At 39.2% G+C, this 13,538-nt stretch overlaps 1 long non-coding RNA gene across 1 annotated transcript in view; it reads left to right on the plus strand.

Moving 5' to 3' along the window:
• The window catches only part of LOC119245275 (uncharacterized), a 117,903-nt gene that overhangs the window by 7,347 nt on the left and 97,018 nt on the right, over positions 1-13,538 (plus strand). The window contains exon 2 of the long non-coding RNA XR_005125252.2: positions 11,180-11,253. This is a non-coding gene — a long non-coding RNA (uncharacterized LOC119245275). The remainder of the gene's footprint in view (positions 1-11,179; positions 11,254-13,538) is intronic.

The following is a 13,538-nucleotide window of genomic DNA, read 5'->3' on the forward strand; positions in this document are numbered from 1 at the left end:
GGCACAAACAGCAACTTTCTCCCCACTGTTCCCAAGGAAGGTGGGAGTTTTGATAAAATTGCCCATTATATGGGCCAGCAGGAAGTTTGGAAAGGGAGAAAATGATTTCTCTTTTGCCATGTTAAAGGTTTCTGTATATTTTTATCCATCCATGCATATAATATTTATTGAAGTTTTGCTGTGAGTGAAGAATCATGCAAGTGATCCAAACACAAATAGGACAAATCACAGTATACCCGTTGACCCTTTGTAATATAATAACCCACCTCACCTAGCCAGTAATTTCTAGTTGTCTGCAGCCCCCAATACTAAGTCTACATGTTTTTAAAAGGTTGGAAGAGATGACTGCTTGAGAGCATGCATGCTTCTGTGTTACAAACAAAAGAAAACAAAACTTATTAGTTTGTGTAAGAAAAGAAAGCAGTGTTTTCACATTCCAGCATTGTTCAGTTCCAGAAAGAATACACACAGAATAAAAGTGAAGGAGACCTACTAATAGAAGGGAAAAGTTAAAGTTGTGAGATAGCAGGAGAAAAAGAAATAAAAATTAGTAAAAACTGCTAGAAGGAAGTAGAGTAGTTCTTAGTTAGTAGAAAGATAGCATGTTCGACCCCTGTTGGAGATAGTTTTTAATGTCTTCAAACTTTATTAATCCCTCTTTTAGCATGGTAAATCAATTGATGTATATCTAGATACAATGTCTTTATGCACGTATAATGTATGTATGTATGTATATATACATGCAATAGGGAGCAGAAGAGAGAGAATGAGACATAGATCCTAATACCAAAAAAGATCAATTTCTATTTTCTAAGGGAGTATTCAATGTTTGAGATAGTTTTCAAGGACGATTATTAAAAAATAGAACTGAATTTCAGCTCTGTGGAATATTTGCTCATCCATATAACTTATTGCTGGACTTAGCTGAAAAATTTAATGTTATTCTGCATGGCCCCCCGTGGGATTGGTCACTAATGATCCCATTGTTCTGCAGGGACAAGAAGGTTATATTAAAAATAAACTGTAGAAATACTAGAAAAAATTAGTTGGTTTGTTTATAATCTGGAGGTAGGGTAAAAGTGGGAGGTTAGATTTTCCTCAGATGTCGTCAAACTTGAAGTCATGAAGGAAGAGTTTAATCAATTATATAACAAAAATATTAATATTTCTTCGTGACTAATTTTCCAGCTAGCATTGGTTCATATCTGCTGTTCAGGACTAAGTCCTGATCGTTTTGACTATGAAAAGTACTTTTAAAAGAATAGAGGGAAATATAAAAATAAGTTCATATGGCTACCTCTTGTGGTGAGTATGGGTAATTTTTTTCTATTTACACTGAAAAATTTCTGAAATGATAGCATTAATAATGATAGGATGAATTCCTGAAATGACAACATTAATGGGGAAATAAAATTTTTACTTCCTGAATAGGTTTGATTGTCATATGCTTAAAAACAAAATGTTTCCTGAATAGACCCTTTTCACAATCTTTCTTATTTGGCTGGGCATAGTGTACTTAATGAACGCTAGGTAACAAAGGACTCCCTAAGCCCCTCTCCTTCCCCAGGAAGGTTGGGATGGAACTGTGTCAGGTCAGGAAATACTCTCAGCACACAAGGGCCTCTCTCTTCCTCTTGTGCTCTTGCTGGGGCTGGTCATCCAGAGACTCTTACTCCTTGGAGGCTGTGTGGACCAGGAAGTGGTCAAGGTACTAACTCTTACTTATGGTGCTGTATTCATGAGACATTTTTACATTATTAAAAATAATAAAATACATAAAAGCAGGACATGCTGGAGCAATGAAGGAACTAAGGATTAATCAGTCCCATTCTGGGCACCTGAGATCACAAATTTTTCCCCTCATACTTTTTCTGAGTTTTTAAATTTTTCAACAATGAACTTTCTTTTGTAGTCAGACAAAACACCACAATGTTTCTTCCTAAAAATCCTGTGATAGGCAAGAATGTTTATAAACTAAATACCTAAAATTTAGTGCTTGAAATTCTGCCCTTCATTTTATAATTCACAAAATTACTGTCAACCCTTGGACCCTGGCGGCTCCCACCTAGAATGTGTTTACAGAGCAGACCATTGGCTTAGCTACTTCTCATCCTCTCATTCCACTTCATTAAGCTGAAGCTCTCCACAGTAGACAAAGGGGCTGTATCCAAGTGTCCATCTTTGTCACTGATGGGTCCCATAAAGCACCTCACATGCTTCCCTGTCAGGACCTTTGCAGGTACAGATGCTACTGAATCACAAATCACTATCCTCAATCTGTTTGTAATAGTAAACAGAGGACACATCTACTCTTCAAAAGGAAAAGGGGAAAAAAAAAAAACAAGGAAAAGTACAAACCTGCTAATCTAAGATTACAAAATCATAACATATAACAAAAATTACAATTTCTTTCTTAATTTTGATCTTCAGGAAAAATATAAAGGAACCAGAAGAAGGCATGCTGCCTGTTAATCTTGGCTTCTTTCTTTTTAGGAAAAGGTCATCTCTCTCATAGGTGCACACATTTAAAATAAAAGACATGTTAATACTGTAACTTGATTCTTACAATATTAACTATAAGACCCAAAACCATACAATACATCGAAGAAAATATAGGCAAAATATTTCACATCATCGGCTTACGTGATGTCTTTGTGAATTTGTCTATAATGCCAGGGAAGCAAGAGCAATAAAAAAAACTAAGATACTGCACAGTGAAATAAAAGTGTGAAAAGACACCTATCTGAATGGAAGAAAGCATTTATACATCCTACATCTGACAAAGGACTGATTTCCCAGACATAGAAAAAACTCATGCAACTCAACAAAAAGAAAACAAATAACCCAATCAAAAAATGGGCAAAAGACTGAAGTGGACACTTCTCCCATGAAGACATACAGATTGTCAACAGGCACATGGAGAAATGCTCGTTATCACTTATCAGGGAAATGCAAATCAAAATAACATGAAGCAACATAAAATATCACCTTACACCTGTGAGAATGACTCAGATCAAAAAGGTAAGAAACAACACGTGTTTATGAGAGTGTGGAGAAAAAGGAGCCCTCCTATACGATTGGCAGGAATGTAGACTGATCCAGCCCTTTTGGGAAACATTATGAAGGTGTCTGCTCTAGATTTCTAATATAGATCTACCATATGATCCAACAATTCCACTCCTAGGTATCTACTGAAGAATGCAAAAATACTAATTCTAAGGGATATATGCATTCCTATGTTCATTGCAGCCTTGTTTACAATATCCATGTCATGGAAACAACCTAAGTGCCCAATAGCAGAGGAGTGGATTAGAAAAATGTGGTGTACATACACAATGCAATCACTCAGCCATAAAGAAAAGATGAACACTTACAATTAACATAATGTTCAGTGAAAAAAGTCAGAAGGAGAAAGACAAATGACAGATGGTTTCACTTATATGTGGAATATAGAGAAACAAAACAAAGCATCAGTGTAAGGGCAGGACAGGGCACTGTGCAGGTTTTCTGATCCCATGCAGATCGGGTAAAGGAGGAGTCAGAGTCCTCAGTGGTTTTGCAGGTCTTTTATTTGGGGTTCACCAGGCATATGGCAGGCAGGGGTGCTGGCTGGGGGACTGGGAGGCTGGCAGGCCTCCCAGCCCCCAGCAAGTCTTCACTCTATCTGGGCTCTCTGGCGTTCTCTGCTTCTGCTTCGGCTTCTCCTTCAGGTTCTGCTGCTGCTGGCTGGGGCTGCTAGTGCTGCTGCTGGCGTCCCCCCGTGATGCCGCCCTTAAAAGCACAGTCTTAGCTCAGCTGAATCCCATCTACCTGTGCCCACACCCTATTCCAGGTGCCCGCCATCAGGCATGCATTCAGGACAAGGATCCATCATCTATCCTGATGGCGGAAGGGCAGAAAAGCCTGACATTTTCTTTACCCTACAGTCCACCCCCTCAGGGTTTTCTGCCATATAGTCCACGTATATACAATTTTTTAAGCAAACATAAACAGTGCAGCCATGGCCCACAAAAGCAAATACATCACATATAACAAAATACAACAGAACACAAATAAGTCCAGGCAGGGCACCAACCAAGTGCAAAAGACAATTATTGGTACCAGCAGATGAGCCACCAAATCTGCTGCCGAAGGCACTGCTCATATGAGGGAGGGGAATCACGGCATCTACTATAACATACCAGGAGCCGTCAGGCTTCCTGGCCTTCTCCGGCTGTAGTCTAGGCTACAAGGCACACACAGCATCCACCCCCAGGATGCACTAGCTCTGGGATTGGCAATTTTATTCTGTTGGGGGTAATCGCCAACCCTCAGGGTTTCTGTCTGCAGTCGCTCCAACACTTGGCCTTCATAGCCATCCATGCGACTCACAGACCCCTGCACTCAAGCCAACCCACTGCACAATCACATGGGTCGGGGATCAAAACTCTACATTTGGCTTGGGCTCCACCCCAAGCCACGTTCCCCACCTGTCCCCCAAGGACGGGTTCCTCAGCTCCTCACCCTCACTCAAGAATGAGCAGGGCATCACCCACAGGTGATTTTACGAGACTCACAGGGCTTCAGCATACCAAGGCTGCTTAACAGCCGCTCAGGGCTTCTCAACTTATCATCAGTACCAGCTTTTGCCTTCTTAGTTGGCTTTTCTCCTCCACCTGGCTGCTGGGCATGCACAGGCTGCTTTTGGCCATCTAGGCCCACTGGCCACCCCCAGATTCTCAAAAAATAAACATAACCTGCTAAGGTCCTCCGCCTTCTGGCGGGATTGTCAGTCCAAAATCATCAGTTCATCAGTCTATCAGTCCATTGGCCTCTCCCTGCTTCAGCAATGGCCTGCTGCCTCAGGGGTCATTGGCTGGTCCTTTCCGGTGTCGTTTGCTGGTCCTATCCGGTGTCGTTGGCTGGTCCTATCCGGTGTCGTTGGCTGGTCCTATCCGGTGTCGTTGGCTGGTCCTTTCCGGTGTCGTTGGCTGGTCCTTTCGGGCGTCTCCTTCACGCCAGGTCTCATCCTGTAGCTCGTGGACGTATCCATCTTCTATACCGCCATGGTGCCTCCAGCGTCGTCACAGGCAAAGTCTGTTCTCCTTAGTCCCTCCAGGTCTTCGGAGGGCTCCAATACCCGTCTGCATGGATCCTGCCGACTACGCCAATTGTAGAGGCCGGACAGGGCACAAGGCAGGTTTTCTGATCCCATGCAGATCGGGTAAAGGAGGAGTCAGAGTCCTCAGTGGTTTTGCAGGTCTTTTATTTGGGGTTCACCAGGCATATGGCAGGCAGGGGTGCTGGCTGGGGGACTGGGAGGCTGGCAGGCCTCCCAGCCCCCAGCAAGTCTTCACTCTATCTGGGCTCTCTGGCGTTCTCTGCTTCTGCTTCGGCTTCTCCTTCAGGTTCTGCTGCTGCTGGCTGGGGCTGCTAGTGCTGCTGCTGGCGTCCCCCCGTGATGCCGCCCTTAAAAGCACAGTCTTAGCTCAGCTGAATCCCATCTACCTGTGCCCACACCCTATTCCAGGTGCCCGCCATCAGGCATGCATTCAGGACAAGGATCCATCATCTATCCTGATGGCGGAAGGGCAGAAAAGCCTGACATTTTCTTTACCCTACAATCAGACAAAACCAAACCAAAAACAAACCTTAGAAAACTGAATGTGGAATTGATGTTACAAGATGGGGAATGGCTGGAGGGCAAACAAGGGAGAGAGCACAGCTGACAATGATGGCGAGCTGAAGGTACCTTGATGGTATGGTGTGGTGAGATGCATCTGAGGAGATGTGCTCTTATGCCTTTGAGTCACATACAGTGTTGTAAATCAATGTTACCTCAATTGATAACAAAACAAAACAAAACAAAACAAATGATTTGAGAAGAAAATAACAGTTGTAGGATGTTAAAAGTTCAATAGAGGAGGGCCTTCCTGGTGGCGCAATGGGTTAAGCACCGCACTGTGAAGCAATCCACAGCCTCTGTAGCACGAGTTCGATCCCTGGCCGGCCTCTCCTGTCTCACCGGCTGCTCCCCTCAGCAGTGTATTTCACTCAATCTGCCTGTTTCGTTCCCCACTCTGTCTCTGGTGGATCCTCTCACACACACCCCCCCGTCCCACATATCTGGCCTGTACCCAGCTCTTGTATGCATAAATCTTTAAAAAAAAAAGTTGAATAGAGGAGATAAAAAATTCTGGACAAGGCTATGAAAGCAGAATAGACAAAATGGAAGATCAAGTTAGTGACCTCAAGGAAGATAATGTGCAAAGGACCACATAGAAGAAAGGGAAATAAGAGGAAAAAATGAAGAGACACTTCAAGAATTATCCAACTCCATTAGGAAAGGCAGCACAAGAATAATGGTTATTCCAGAAGGGTAAGAGAAACAGACTTCTTATTAACAGAAATAATAGAGGAAACCTTCCCAAATCTAAGAAAGAAAATAAATATACAAGTCTGTGAACCTTTTAAAAGAACCCCTGGTTATCTAAATGTAATGAGACCAACACAAAGGTATGGTCTTTTTTTATTTTTTTTAAAGATTTATTTATACAAGCACTGGGTACAATCAGAAGCACGGGAGGGTGAGAGAATTCACCAGAGTGGGGAACAGAACAGGCAGACTGAGGAAATACACTGCTGAGGGGAGCAGTGGGCGTGGTAGGAGATGTCTGCGCACCATGTGGGACCATCGCCAGGGATTGAACCAGCGCTGCAGTGGCTGCGGGCAGCTTCTTAGCCCAGCGCTCAACTGCTGCGCCACCAGAGGAGGCCCCAAAGGCACGGTCTTGACTTCCAAGAGTTCCAGTAGTATATCCATCAATTCCACTGCTAGGTATCTACCCGTGAATGCAAAAAAACTAATTTGAAGGGATATATGCACTCCTATATTCATTGTCATGGTAACAACTTAAGTGTGCAATAACAGATGAGTGTACAGATGTGGTATATATACCCACTGGAATACTACTCAGTTATAAAGAAAAAAAAAAAGATGAAGTCTTGCCATTTGGATGGAACTAGAGGGGATTATGCTAAATTAAAGAAGCCAGAAGGAGAAAGATATGGTTTCACTCATATGTAAGATATAAAGAAATAAAATAAAGGGTCAGATAAAAACAAATCAAAAACAAATCCTAGAAACCTGACTGTAAAATTGAAGTCACTGGAGGGAAAAGGGGATGAATAGAGCAAAGCGGAGAGGGGACCCAGTGGCTACATTGGAGTACTATGGATGACATGGTGTGGGTGTGGAATGGTTACATCTGAGCAGTGAAACTATGCCTTTGGATCACCTGCAGTGTTGTAAACCAATGTTAATAAAAAATATTTTTATTAATCTTAGAAACCTAAGGAGAGAAATATAGTTAGAATTGGTTGAGGTGCACATTTTAAATTGCTAATGTATCAAAATTATGTGCTATTTTTGTGTGCATTAAAGGACACTATCAAAACAGTGAAAAAGTCAATTCACAGACTGAAAGAAACAATAAAATAAAGCAATATGCGCTATTCTGTCCACCAATGGAAGCCATGTTTGTCAGATATATGTAAAACATTGTCCTGGATCTAATTTTGAATTGTAACTTAAAAAAATTGACATGTTTGATAGAATCCTTAACTTTTAATTGGATATGCATATTATCCAACCAGAAATGAAGGGAATTGAGAAAACCTATAATTTTGCTGTAAACAAATGTAACAAAACATTAAGAAGAATTTAAATGATCAATTTATTCAATAAGTTTTGTTTATAAAACAAGTTGCTAAAGACAAGTATTCTGAACAGACAAAAATAATCATATTGGTAGAAAATATTAGGTATATTCTATTCACATAGTTCAAGATGGCCAAAACTAGATTTGAGATTATCCTTCATTTAGCAGTGCTCTGAGTTTACATTCTACTTTAGCACCTGTAGAACAGCATTTGCGCTAAAAAAAAATCCTATGGAGAAGAGTTCATTGGAAGTGTCAATCACTAAATCTATTTAGCATAAAATTCAACTTTCATGAAATATTGTAAGCAGGTATAAAAAATATAAATAAGACTATATAAATTTTTTTCAGAAAAGACTACTAGATGTGGCTAAATCTCTAATTCACATATGTGAATATGTACTAAGCATCATTTTTCTGTTTTGTAAAAAATATATTCATATTAACATATTTTTAGAACTTTAATGTCCATGGACATATGTCATTTTAATATTTTAGAAGCAAATTTATTTTTAAAATGTACTTTGCATCAAATCTTTTTATAGGTCTACTAATTCATAAAACTAACATGATAATAAATACATTTTAATTATTTTTATATCATCCTGTACTCTAAAAATGTCCCAGTTAGGATGGCTAAAATATATGGTCACTCTACTTGTGACTTGGAAATTCCTCTCCAAATGCATAGACATGATCCACATAAAAGAATGTTCACAGCAAATTACTTTTAATAACCCCAAACTGGAAACAACCAAATAATCAAGAATAACATGGATAAATAGGTGGTGGACTCACCTGTGGCTGCACACCTGCAAGCTTTCAGACAACTTTCCAAGACTCTTCCTTTAGTCTCTAAGACACACTGCCATCACCTTTCCTTGGAAGTTAGAAAAATGCTGTGGTTCATGTTTCTTCTTGACATTTCCCAAATTTCTGTGTAAGAATAGCTAGGACTCAGTAGATGGCGCTGCCACACTGCCTTTTGGGTCAGATTTCAGCATTGTTGTTTTCTGGGACACTAATCAGATAATTGGTAATAAGCCCAGAACAGTGGTTAGGAGGGAAACCCAGATGGCTTGACCTATTTCTAGTTAGGTTACAACTAAGATTCTCAGCCTCATTGTTTTTTCAAATCCTTTAAAAAGTTGTTCACTGAGTAAACAGAGCTACTGTGAAAACATTCATTCCTTGGGCATTTGACCTTTTATGTCTATGATCTGAGAATCTGAAGGTATTTTAACTAAATAATTTCCAGGTTTTACAATTTAAATGATAGTTAAATCCTCCCACAAATCCTTTATTTTATAAATATTATACATAAAACTACAAAGTCCAGAGATGTCATATTACTCTGCAAATTGAGTTTTTACTCTCAGAAAACCACCTTTTAATTTGAAAAAAAAAAATCACTAGCACTAGAAGAAGATATACTTTATTTGATAAATGAATGAATGTGCGACAAGTTGCTTAGGGGCAGAATCCATTCTTTTCACTCCCAAAACCTTCATTGGAGCTGACTAATAGGTATCATCTTGTTCAGTTTTTTGTTTTGTTTTATTGCTAAGTAGTGTATGGATACAAATTAGAGTAGATATATAACAAGCATATAGGAGCCTACCATTCAACTTAAGAAGCAGAAGATTATGGGTATACTAGCACCCTATGTATTATTCCCACTTGCTTTTTTTCATTAAACATTATGTTTTGGAAAAGTATCCAAGCTGATACCTAGTTTATTTATTTTTACATTTGCACATTGAGTGAATTCTCCACACTTTAGCTGAAACCATTTTTCCATTGATGCATATTTATATCGCTTCCAGTTTTCCACTATTATAGACAACACGCATTCTTGATGATGTGTAAGATATTCCTGTAAACCTATGTATTTTATGTAGCTTAAATATTTCATAACAGCAAAACATAAAAAATGATGTCTACAGCCATTTAACCAATTTAGCTTCAAATTCCCTCATTAAATGTAGTGCTTGTAATCTCTTACAGGAGTCAATGATATAAAAATCATACAAGTCAACAAACGGGGAGTTAAAAAGTCACGTAGAGGGTAATGCAGCTGTAGGGGTGTGCATAGTCCACTTCACTGCAAAATGCCAAATAGCTCTTCAAAGTAGAGTCAACAAATCCTACCCAGCTGTGTCTGGGAACTCCAATTGTTCATCACACTTCCTAATGCTAGCTTCTCAGTTTTTTATTTTTTAATATTTCCTTATTGAAAATTGTATACATAATATATATATATATTTGAGACTACGGAACGAACATTGAATTTTTTTTAAGTATTTATGCATACAAGAACTGGCATGTAAGTCAGAGCTGCGGGGGATGAGAGGACTCACGAGAGAGAGTGGGGAGCAGAACAGGGAGATCCATTGAAATACAAGTGTTGAGGGGAGCAGCAGGAGAGACAGGAGATGTCTGCTGCACCATGTAGGTCAGCACCCTTTCTTCCGTGCCCCTGCCTTATGTCCAACTCCTGCTGCAGTGGCTGGAGACAGCTCGATAGCGCTATGTCTTTAACCCCTGCGCCACCAGGGAGGCCCTTATCATTGAATTTTAATAATTATTAATTGATGGCCCATCTTGAATCATATATAATCATTTGCCTACACTCTCCCTAAGATAATTCGAAGCAAGGCTTATCATTCCAGGATCTTACTCTCAAAGAGAGGGAGTATTCTTTCAAAAACATCTGCAGTGCTGTGATTGCACTTCAGATGATGATCAACAATCATTCTTTAAAAGCATAAGCTATCTAGTCAAGTTTCAGCTTTTCACATTTGTCCCATGACATTGTTATGGTATGTTTGACCCATGCTCCAAACTAAGATGATAAGTTGTGATTGCTGATATGCCACTTACACCCCTTTTAATTTGTGGGTTCCTTTTTCTCTCCCTTGTTTACTTATTTAAAAACTTCTCTGTTAGAGTTTACTAATCTGGATTTTGCTGATATTTCTCCCCAGGTGAGCATGCTTCCCTCTCTTCAAATTTTTCTGAAAACTGGTGTCAGATCTTGATTAGAATTATGTTCAAAATGTTGGGTCCCATAGCTTGCAAAGCACTCTGGCACATTCTTGCAGGATCTGTTCCCAGTCCAGGAATGGAGCCTCCCTCCAAGTACTACGATCATGTTTTAAATGATGAGAGGCAACATTCTTAGTTATTTATGGACATGTTCCCTGTGATTTTTTTCTCTTGTCTCTTTACCAAAATTTGAGAACAATCTTGGAGGGTAGTTGTCAGATTGAAATATTTTCTGTATCAAAATAATATTTCTCAGCTAAAAATAACTCCCTGTGATATTTGGATCCTGCAGGTCTATTCTCCAATTAGTAACATGAATTTATTTTTCATCCATCCAGAGTGCTTAGGATTAGAGTAGAGAAAACAGAAAACTTCTCTTACTGTTCCATTCATTACTAAAAAATAAACAAGATTTCTTTCCATGTTTCCAGGTTATTTGGTTGAATTTGGAGAAGGCAAAACAAATAGTGTGAAAACTAACCACTACAGAAAATCTCAGCGAAAAGTAAGATGACATTTTCTTTAAAATTCATAGACTTGGTGGATAACACATTGCAGGACAGAAAAATTGGGATCTGTAATATTGTTGAAAATTAATTTCTTATTTTTTTTGCTCTTTAAATTCTGGATGGAAAAACTAAACCCAAAACTGGAACAAGGGCCAAAGAGGAGGCTGTGGTTTAATTTGATGCAAAGATCACAAACCTGGAATGGAATCTGGCATTTTTGTGCTGAGTCTAAATAGCTAAGGAATTTCAAATTATCACTGCAACCTAAGTAGAAAAAAGAAAACCTCTATGATGTTTCTAAACCTTGAGTTGTGATTTGGGGACTCAAGCACATGTGTCACGAATTCCTTTTACAAGGCTGGGGGTGGCCGAGTAGCTGAGGTAGATGTGAAAACCAGCATCCCTCTTGCCTTTACAATGTTATGGAAAGTTTTCCTATATGTAAATATATTTGGGGATAGGAATGATGGGGAGCATTACTTGAGTCATTGCTTGTCATGATCTTCTAAAAACAGATTTTTTTAATCCAAAAATTTGAATTTATTCACCAAAATAAATTCTGAAGACTGAAAGCAATCTTATGAAGATTTTTTATTTAAATATTTTATTTTATATAATTCTTACATCTTTTTTTCATCTTTGCACAATGGATGCATTTTCATTTTGGTTATATTCCCCATACAATTGGCACCCCCCCTTCTTTTGACTCTAGTCCTTTCTTTCCCCGCCCCTCCCCTCCCCTCACAGCCTCCCGTAGTGTGTCTCTGGTTTATAGTTGCTTGTTGATTTTCATTTTTACTTTGTATTGATCAGTCTTTTTCCTGGTCTCTTATTTGGGTTTTCTAAATTCCTGCTATGAATGAGACCATTGGTATTTTTCTTTTTCTTTCTGACTTATTTCACTGAGCATGATCCCTTCCAGCGCCATCCATGTTGCTGCAAACTGCATGTGTTATCTTTTTTGATTGCTGAGTAATATTCCATGGTGTATGTGTACCACATCTTCTTGATCCAGTCATCTATTTTTGGGCATTTGGGTTGTTTCCATAGCTTAGCTATTGTAAAGAGTGCTGCTATAAACATAGGGGTGCAGGTGCCCTTTGGAATTACTGTTTCTGTGTCCTTTGGGTAACTACCTAGGAGTGGAATTGCTGGATCATATGGAAGCTCTATGTTTAGTAGGTCCAGAAATCTCCACACAGCTCTCCATAGTGATTGGACCAGTTTGCACTCCCACCAGCAGTGCAGGAGAGTTCCTTTTTCTCCACACCCTCGCCAACATTTGTTGTTGCTAGTTTTTTTTAATATGTGCCATTCTCACAGGTGTAAGATGGTATCTCATGGTAGTTTTGATTTTCATTTCCCTGATTACAAGTGATGTTGAACATTTTTTCATATGCCTGTTGGCCATTTGCATTTCTTTTTCAGAGAAGTTTCTTTTAAGCTCTTCTGCCCATTTTTTTGACAGGATTATTTTCTTTGTTTTTGTTGAGTTTCATCAGATCTTTGTAGATTTTTGTGATTAGTCCTTTATCGTTAGTGTTGTCTGCAAAAATGTTCTCCCAGTCGGTGGGGTTTCTCTTTGTTTTGGTTATTGTCTCTTTTGCTGTGCAGAAGCTCTTTAATTTGATGTAGTCCCAGCTGTTTATCTTTGCCTTCACTATCACTGCTTTGGGTGATGTGTCTTAAAAACTGAGATTTTTGATTGTCTTTACTGTTCTGGTTTAAATTCAGTTCAGTGAAATATCCTTTAAAAAATGAAAATTAAATAGTGATCAGTAAATAATTAGGAGGTTTCTTGATTAAACTGTTTTTATTTTGAGATGGATAAGAGTAGGTTCGGACACACTAAGAAAGTGTTTTGCAGGATGGGGATGTTTACTAACTTTGTGATTAAATGATGGGCTTTTTAAAGCAGTAAAGCTAAACAATTGAGTTTTTTTTTGGATAGTTGTTATAAACCACCCTGGAGCATCATAGTGGAAATATGCATTACACACGGTTGAAAGATGTGGGGAGATCAGGAGACCAAGGGAACCCTTAGAGAATAGAAGCATTTCCACCAGGCAAAGGGGAAAATGCTAATTGGCTGATACTTAGCACATTAGAACTGGGAGGGAGCCTGGGATCATTTCATGGACAGGAAAACTGGGGTGTAGAGGGGATAACTGGCTAGTCCAACACCTCATACATTGTTAGAGGTGGAGAAGGAAGTAGAAGCAATAATTCCTGCAGAGAAGAGGCTTTGAGATCAATCTCACCAATAACAAAGGCTCTTAAG

Source organism: Talpa occidentalis, unplaced genomic scaffold, assembly GCF_014898055.3.
Source record: "Talpa occidentalis isolate TD23 unplaced genomic scaffold, MPIMG_talOcc4v2.1 talOcc4.14, whole genome shotgun sequence".
In the NCBI taxonomy this organism is placed as follows: Eukaryota; Metazoa; Chordata; class Mammalia; order Eulipotyphla; family Talpidae; genus Talpa; species Talpa occidentalis.